An 8739-nucleotide genomic window follows, 5' to 3' on the forward strand; every position below is an offset into this window, starting at 1 on the left:
CCTCCCACAGGTAGTGAGCGGAGTGAAACGAGGGAATGCCGTTCTATTCCTCCCATACGTCGGAGTGAATATTCAAGGATGGGAGTATATAGGGCACATCACCTTGCTATAATTCCGATGTGGGGGTATTTTCGTTTACAGTGTACAGCAGGAACTGCCTTTCCACGCACTCGTAGCTTGTCTATACGCTAGCAGTGAATAAAAGATGAAGCATAGCCATGTGCCACAAAAGCAGCGGCGGATGGACATGGTCAAGCGTGAGCAAGTCTGCGCGAGCTTCGAGGCGAGTGCGGGGCGTCGTCTCCAAAGCGGGAAACACCGTTACGTTATTAGTACCAAGGCCGCACGCCACTGCTGCTCGACATCCAGCGTGTGTAGCGCGCGCACCTTCATGCCAACAATCACAATCACTAATTAAAATGTTAACGAGACGCACGTGACCTCGCGATCACGTTTCGTACTCCGCTTTTGTTGCCTCTTTACGAGCAGACCCCTTTTGTAACGAGAAGGGCAGCGTTCTTTCATCGGCAACGCAAGTACGGAGCCCTTATGGAGATATCTGCATTACCCATATATGAGGCGGCCCGCTAAAAGCCGTCGTCGGCGCAGCCAACCGCGCCGCGCTTTTTTTCTTCGCCTGGGAACGAAATTCTGCTCGTCGCACGCGCGCAATAGAATGCGTGCGGCCGACGGAAACAGCTGCGAACAGCGCCCGCGGTGCGTTCCGCGCAGGGCGGAGTGCGAAGCCACAAGGACACGGTGGCGGGCCCTGTCCTGGCCGGGCTTGCACGGTTGCTGCTTCGCTTTCTTACTGCGCGCTCCTTTCTTTCCTTTCTCTGCGTTTTCTTTTCTTTTCTTTTTTGTTTCGTGGACTGCTGCCGCCTTGGGTGGAAATCGCGTCCAACAAGGTCGGCCCGAACGAGTGCGTAAAAAGTGAGGCGGCCGCCCAGCCCGCCATTCGAGTCGGGCAACTGAAAGACTGGCCGCTGTGGGACGCTTACGCAGGACTTGTACAAAAAGCGGCCGAAACTTTTAGTGTTATTTTTTTTTTTTTTCAGAGCCGCTCTTGAAGATCGTCCACGTGTCTGCTGTAGTAACTGAGACGTTTCGGGAGACAGCTGGACAAAAGAAAAGAAGAGAACAGTCTGAAAGCGTCGACGGTCACGGTGACGGAAGGACGCGGAACGAGAGCAGAATGAGAATCTGAGGACAAAGACGTTGTTCGTATGGAGGGCAAGGCTGCTGCCTATAACGAGGTGTGACTCCCGTTACGTCGCCAGTTGCGCGAATGAGCATTTCCTTCTTTCGAAGTCGTCGTACTAAACCTCTGGGTGTAGGAAAAAGGTTATACTGAAGCGGGTTCGTAACTGCACTGCTGTAGATAAAAGGAAAAAAAAAAACGTATAAAAATAGATGCCCCACTTCTTGCCTGTTTTGAACGTTTTTCTATAACTGGATTGCACTTGTATTAATAATGTTTTTGTAGCGGCGTTCGGTATTGTATGACATGACACAATTTAGGCTTACCCCGCTATTTGCTGGCTCCCCGAAAATGCACATCTCTCCACCCAACGTTTCTTGAGTGAATTATCCCCAAAACTTATCACAGCAACGCTTCCAACTGCAGGTACTTTTGATTCCGGGATAAGGACAGTCGAATAAAGCCGATGTCGTAATCACTCGTGCAGAATTAATAATGCATACAGCTTCGTCTGACCTCGTATGAGAACGGGGCGATGACTTTGCTCTGCCCACGCCACCAACCAAGGACAACATATGTCTTACGCCGCATTGATTGGTTGTGCTGCGTATACGTAAAAAGTCATGTCCACCCGCGTTGATCTTGAGTGGACAACGTCCGTGGGACGTCCTAGGCAAGGTTACATAGCCCTGCACAAGCATTTACATCACCTACAGTGTCATAAAGGATTGCCATAAAAGACACGTTTGCCTTTGCGAGCGTTCAGCAATGACACAACTGCAATTTACGTCCTCTGTATAGTACCCAGCTACTTAGGAAACTGCTGACCTTAGCGTGTCGGCTTCACTGGATAGATATCGAACGCATATCACCGTCAGCTATGAGTAACCTAGCATAATGAGTTCTACGTCCATCAAATGACCGCAGCCGCCACTCTCGATGTACCTGGTGCTACTACAGGCGTAGCGGGTTTAGTGCGCAACAATAATATTCTGAATAGACGCTGCGAGATCCGCGGCTTTTGTTTTGACCCTGCCTGGGTGTGGTAGTGCGTTTGCCTTCGGAAATGTCACTGTGGAGTCTACGCAGATATGGTGAACAGAGCGCTAAAGAAAGCTGGCGATACATTGTCAATACAGTTTCCACTTGGGCTTGTTGGTTTTTCATTATGAACGTGTAGCAATGCGTGTAAATACACAGACAAAAGAAGCAACATGGTTGGACACAGGGAACGGAAACTATCAAAATTTTATTGCCGAGAATAACATGACCTAATTTGTACCTTTACGTAAGCAACATTGCGCATGACAGCAAGGGCAGGACTACAAAAAAAAAAAAAAGAACGTAAACACTCAAGTGCCTTTCAGATACGCTATTTCATTATTGTATTTTGCAATGACCGTGCAATTCTCAACCTTTGGTCTGCAACTGCAATCATCACAATGAAGTGCCAGCCATCCTCGCGTCTTATTATTAACGTTGTTAGCTTGCTCGCGAAGCCGGTCGTTGATGCAACTACCTGTTTGTCCGAAATAAAAACGGTCATATGTTAGAGGTATTTGATAAACTAAGCCTTCATTACATTTCACAATATTGTTTTGGTGTTTCTTGATACATGTTTTCTTTTCTTTTCCGTTTAGGTTAGTCATTTTGCATGCTGTATAGCAAGTTTATTCGGTGCGGAAAACACCGCCCTAACATCAGCTCTTTGGGCTATCTTCTTCATGTTGTGCGACAGTTTATGCATGTACGGGAAACAGTGAATTTTCGTTTTCTCTTTCTCCATCTCTAGGGAGGTGGGACGCACGGGGGAGCCGGATGCCCTGATATTCCTAAGGAGCTTCTGCGCTACGGACACTACCAGGTGCCTCAGGTAACCTGCTTCTCAATGACGTGGAGTTCGCTGAAGTGAAGAAACTACGGGCAAGATTTTTCCAGGCCATTCCTGAGGCAAAGATTGGCGATTTCCCTTCTTATTAGCTTCGAATGGGCTTATTTGAACGGGAGAAGAGGTTTGTTTGCTCGGGGTTAAAGCCTCAACATACGTGGCTTTGTTTGGATGCTCTCTTCACTGAGAAGTTCATGAGTGACTCGCAATCCTTAGCAAGAGCAAGAACTTTTGCGGATTCTTGGCTAAAATCTGGTGGGTCGCACTCTAAAAGAAGCAAAAAAATTGTCAACGAATCGGAAACGTTTACCCGCCTTTGGACATCGAAGATCAGCGTCTAGCGACTTGTCAAGCTGTGATAAAAATTGATTGCTCAGGACGGGTGCTATGCAAGAACCTATGCAGAAGCCTTTTTTTTGTAGAAGGTATCTGTCTTCCTATTTGAATAAGGTGGATTTCAGATAGAACTGGAGCAGCTCCATACACTGCCCATTTGAAATACCGGACTAAGTTTGAAAAGATACCCTCTGAAATTTGTCTATAGAGCGTTCCACACGGCTTAACAAACCATTGGGAGGTAAACTGTAATATAGCTCAGTAATGTCGATAGAAAAACTTTTAAGATTTTTCACTGGATGCGAGTTACTGAAGCGTAGCACCTCGTTGTAGTTCTTAATGAGCAACTGGTAAATGTTCCAGTTGTTTCTGTAAGAACAGGACAATTGCCTTCTGCAATGTGTAGTGCTCAGACATAATGACCCTATGTGGGGCATCCACTTTGTAAGTCTTAATTGTGAGAAACATTTCAAGATGAATCTTGCAGCTCTTATCTATGCTTTTCCTTAGATGTGTAAGGTTCAGCCGCGAACATATTTTCTTAGCTTCTCTTTTCGGTTCCTGCATCGAAATTCCTTCCGGATTGTTAATATTTTTTTTCTGCACGAACTACGACGTATATGCTGTAGTGAAGACGAATGCCCGGCGCTGCAGCCACATCGCCAGTCATCCGGGAAGCGCGAGCTCGAGATTGCCTGAGCCGCTCTGGTTGAGACACGCTGCCAACGCTGCCCGCTGCTCTCTTGTACTGTGTTCGCATTAGATTCTGGTGGAGGTGCTGCGGTTTCCCCCAACCTGGAATTACGCACCCGAACTCTGCCGTCCGTCATGCCTGACGACCCCAGCCCGACATCCCCACCGGCTACTCCAGCCATCGTATGTGCCGGTGCCCAGCGTCAGCGGGATCCTGACATCTTCTGCGGCACCGATGAGAAAGACGTTGAAGATTGGCTGGAATCGTATGAACGCGCCAGCAACACTAACAAATGGGACGACACCCAGAAGCTCAACAACGCGATGTTCTACCTGTCGGGCGTCGCCAAGCTGTGGTTTCGAAACCACGAAGCCGATCTCCGCACATGGGCTCGCTTCAAAACCAGCATTGCAGACGTTTTCGGCCACCCTGGCGTGCGCAAGCTTCGCGCTGAACAACGCCTGCGCAGCCGATCCCAGCAAACTGGTGAAACGTTCACCAGCTACATAGAGGACATCGTCGACCTCTGCCGGCGTGTCAACCCGACGATGGCGGAGGGGGACAAGGTACGTCACATCATGAAGGGCATTTCCGACGATGCCTTTCATATGCTGCTGTCAAAAAGCCCTGACACAGTTTCTCAGGTCATTGAGCTTTGCCAGAGTTTCGACGAGCTATGCAGGCAGCGTCTTCTCACACGGCGCCCACCTGTGTCCGATGAAAGCCTCGCGAGCGTGGCCGTGGCTCCTGACATGGACTCCCTGCTTTGCCAAATTAAAGAGTTCGTCCGTGCTGAGGTCGCTCGCCAGCTTTCGCTGCTGTCCTCAGCCACGTCACCACCCTCGTCTTTGCCGGCCAACCTTCGCCAGGTCATCCAAGAGCAAGTTTGCGCAGCTCTCCCTTCTGCCCGCGAGACTCCACCGGTGCCGACTCCCGTTGCTTTTCCCGAGGTGACTGCACCTCTTAGCTATGCCGAGGCTCTCGCACGGCCACCACCTCAGACCTTTGCGCCATTCCCATCAGCCGTGCCACTGCGTCCAGCCCCTCACTTCGTTCAGCCGCGGTACCCACAAAGCAGTGGACAATGGCGCACTCCTGACAACCGCCCAATATGTTTTGCATGTGGTCTACCTGGCCACATTGCACGATTTTGCCGTCGCCGCCCTACATCCTACCGCCGTAGCTTCGACACCGAACCATACGGTTCACCATACCCGTCGTCCTCCGTGCCTCAGAACCCTGGCCAGATGTCTTCTTACTCGGACCACCGCCCTCTTGTTGACCGCCGTTCGCCATCGCCCCGACGTCGCTCGCTTTCACCGATGCGTCGTCGTCCTTCTACGCCGGAACGGGAAAACTAATCGCCGCAGTTCCAGAGGCGAGAACTGCGTCACCCACGAGCAGACCAAGGCCTCTCCCTTCTCCGACCAATATTATTGATGTATATGTGGACGGCGTCGCTGCACTCGCCCTCGTTGACACTGGTGCCGCAGTTTCGGTTATTAGTGCCACACTTTGCCGCTCGCTCAGGAAAGTTACGACGCCACTGTCAAACGTATCCCTTCGTACTGCCAGCGCAGACCGCATCACGCCTGCAGCTGCGTGTACTGCTCGTGTTGTGATCAACGGCCTCCTCTACATCGTCGAATTTTTGGTGCTGTGTTCTTGTTCCCATGATCTTATTTTGGGCTGGGACTTCCTTTCCGCTAATAAGGCCGTCATCGACTGTTCTCGTGCTGAGGTGGAATTTCAAACGCTGTGCGACGCCCCGCTCCTTGACGCTCGTGAACCTGACGATAAAGTTTTTGTTGCCGAAGACGTTACCATTCCACCGCACTCTTCTGCCCTAACCACAGTGTCATGCAACCTTGTTGCTGATGCCAGCGCACTTTTTACGCCATCCGCCATTTTCGCTCGTCGCAAATGTTCCCCGCTGCCTTTCGCTGTTTTGGACGTTCATGCCGGCATCAGCAGACTGCTCATCTCCAACCAATTGTCCTGTCCTCTCACTTTGCTTCGTGGGGAATGCGTTGGCCGCGTCCAGTGTGTCGACCCTGCTGCCATCATTGACATGCCAACTGGTTCCACCGCCACTCATGAGGTTGCCGGAATGACCTGTAACCCCGCGCAGGAGCCGACTTCGCCCGATGTTCTCCATAGCTCCATCGCCGACACATTGACTGTTTCCCAACGCGCCCAGCTTCTACGCCTTCTCGACAAGTTCCGTTCGTCTTTCGACTGCCAGCATGTTCCCTTGGGCCGCACGTCAACTGTTTGTCATCGCATCGACACGGGTACTAGTGCGCCACTGCGACAAAGACCCTATCGTGTATCCGCGACAGAGCGCCGTGTCATCGATGACCAAGTAGCTGACATGCTGAAGCGCGGCGTCGTTCAGCCTTCGGATAGCCCCTGGGCATCTCCCGTTGTTCTTGTTAAGAAGAAGGACGGATCGATTCGATTCTGTATCGATTACCGTCGTCTTAACAAAATAACTCGTAAAGATGTTTACCCTCTTCCGAGAATTGACGACGCCCTTGACTGTCTCCAAGGCGCGGAGTTCTTCTCTTCTATCGACTTACGTAGCGGCTATTGGCAAGTCCCCATGGCACCCGAAGACCAACCTAAAACGGCCTTTGTAACACTAGATGGCCTATATGAATTCCGTGTCATGCCTTTCGGGCTTTGCAACGCCCCAGCCACATTTGAGCGTATGATGGACAACCTGTTGCGTGGTCTCAAGTGGAAAACGTGCCTGTGCTACTTAGATGATGTGGTTATTTTTTCGCCCGATTTTCCCACCCATCTCTGTCGGCTGGAGGAAGTGTTACATTGCCTAACTGCCGCCGGCCTTCAGCTCAACCTGAAGAAATGCCACTTTGGCGCAAGTCAGCTCACCATCCTTGGCCATGTCGTATCTAAACACGGTATTCTTCCTGACGCCGCCAAGCTCCGTGCAGTTGCTGATTTTCCCAAACCTTCCTCCGTACGAGAACTTCGCAGCTTCCTTGGCCTCTGCTCTTACTTTCGCCGCTTCATTCGGAATTTTGCGTCCATCACCGCTCCCTTGAATCAGCTTCTACGGAGCGACTTGAACAATAACGCCTGGTCCCCTGCCTGTGACGATGCCTTCCAAGAGTTGCGTCGTCTATTAACATCGCCGCCTATACTGCGTCACTTCGACCCGAGTGCTCCGATCGAAGTACACACTGACGCCAGCGGTGTTGGGCTCGGCGCTGTGCTCGCGCAGCGCAAATCTGGGTTCGACGAGTACGTAGTTGCATACGCAAGCCGCACCCTCACCAAAGCAGAGACAAATTATTCCGTTACGGAGAAAGAATGTTTGGCCATAATCTGGGCACTTGGTAAATTTCGACCCTACCTCTATGGCCGCCCCTTTGACGTAATTACAGACCACCATGCACTTTGTTGGCTGTCCACATTGAAGGACCCCTCAGGTCGATTAGCTCGCTGGGCTTTGCGGTTGCAAGATTTCGACGTGCGCGTTGTCTACAGGTCTGGCCGCCGCCACACCGACGCCGACGCGCTTTCCCGTTCGCCCGTGTCAACCGTAAGCGATGCCTGCCTCTCTGCCGTTGACCACGTACTTTCGTTCCCAGTAGGCTGCGACATGGCTTCGGAGCAACGCAAGGATGCCTGGATTAGTGCTCTTATCCGCTTCCTTTCTAACCCGTCGACTGTTCCTCCACCTTCTCGAGCTTTGCGCCGTCAAGCTTCGCACTTCGAAATGCGGGATGGACTTCTCTATCGCCGGAATTACGTCTCCGACGTCCGCAAGTGGTTGCTCGTCATACCGCGACATCTTCGTGGTGAAATATGTTCTGCCTTCCACACTGACCCGCAGTGTGCACATGCGGGTGTCTTCAAGACGTACACCCGGCTTCGCTCCAGGTTTTATTGGCGTGGCATGTACACCTTTGTGTGCAAGTACATTCGGTCGTGCCCTCAGTGCCAACGCCGCAAGGTTCCTTCTCAGCATGTATCTGGTCCACTACAGCCAATCCCGTGTCCTGCCAGGCCCTTCGATCGCATTGGGATTGACCTGTATGGACCCCTTCCGAGCACGGCATCCGGAAACCGCTGGATAGTCGTCGCCATCGACCACTTGACGCGATACGCAGAAACAGCCGCTCTGCCTGCTGCCACAGCTCGTGATATCGCATCCTTCCTACTGAAAAACTTTATTCTCCGTCACGGTGCACCTCGCGAACTTTTGAGCGATAGAGGACGTGTGTTCCTCTCCGAAGTCGTAAACGCGCTCCTTACTGAATGTCGCATCGTTCATCGCACCACCACCGCCTACCATCCTCAAACTAACGGTCTGACGGAAAGATTTAACCGCACCCTTGGCGACATGCTCTCCAAATACGTCGCCTCTGATCACACTGATTGGGACCTCATTCTGCCATTCATCACGTTCGCCTACAACACTGCACCACAGGCGACCACAAACTTTTCCCCATTCTTCCTCTTGTACGGCCGCGAACCTTCGACTACCCTCGACACCATTCTTCCGTACAGACCCGATTCATCCGAATGTACACCCATCTCTGAAGTTGCCCGCCGCGCCGAGGAATGCCGTCAACTCGCCCGTTCCTT

At 51.6% G+C, this 8739-nt stretch overlaps 1 long non-coding RNA gene across 1 annotated transcript in view; it reads left to right on the forward strand.

The window, feature by feature from the left end:
• Window positions 1-3077, forward strand: part of LOC125945181 (uncharacterized) — an 11662-nt gene extending 8585 nt beyond the window's left edge. The window contains exons 2-3 of the long non-coding RNA XR_007466678.1: window positions 1059-1256; window positions 2994-3077. This is a non-coding gene — a long non-coding RNA (uncharacterized LOC125945181). The remainder of the gene's footprint in view (window positions 1-1058; window positions 1257-2993) is intronic.
• Window positions 3078-8739: the final 5662 nt, after the last annotated feature.

The sequence above is a fragment of the Dermacentor silvarum genome, chromosome 4 (assembly GCF_013339745.2).
Source record: "Dermacentor silvarum isolate Dsil-2018 chromosome 4, BIME_Dsil_1.4, whole genome shotgun sequence".
NCBI lineage: Eukaryota > Metazoa > Arthropoda > Arachnida > Ixodida > Ixodidae > Dermacentor > Dermacentor silvarum.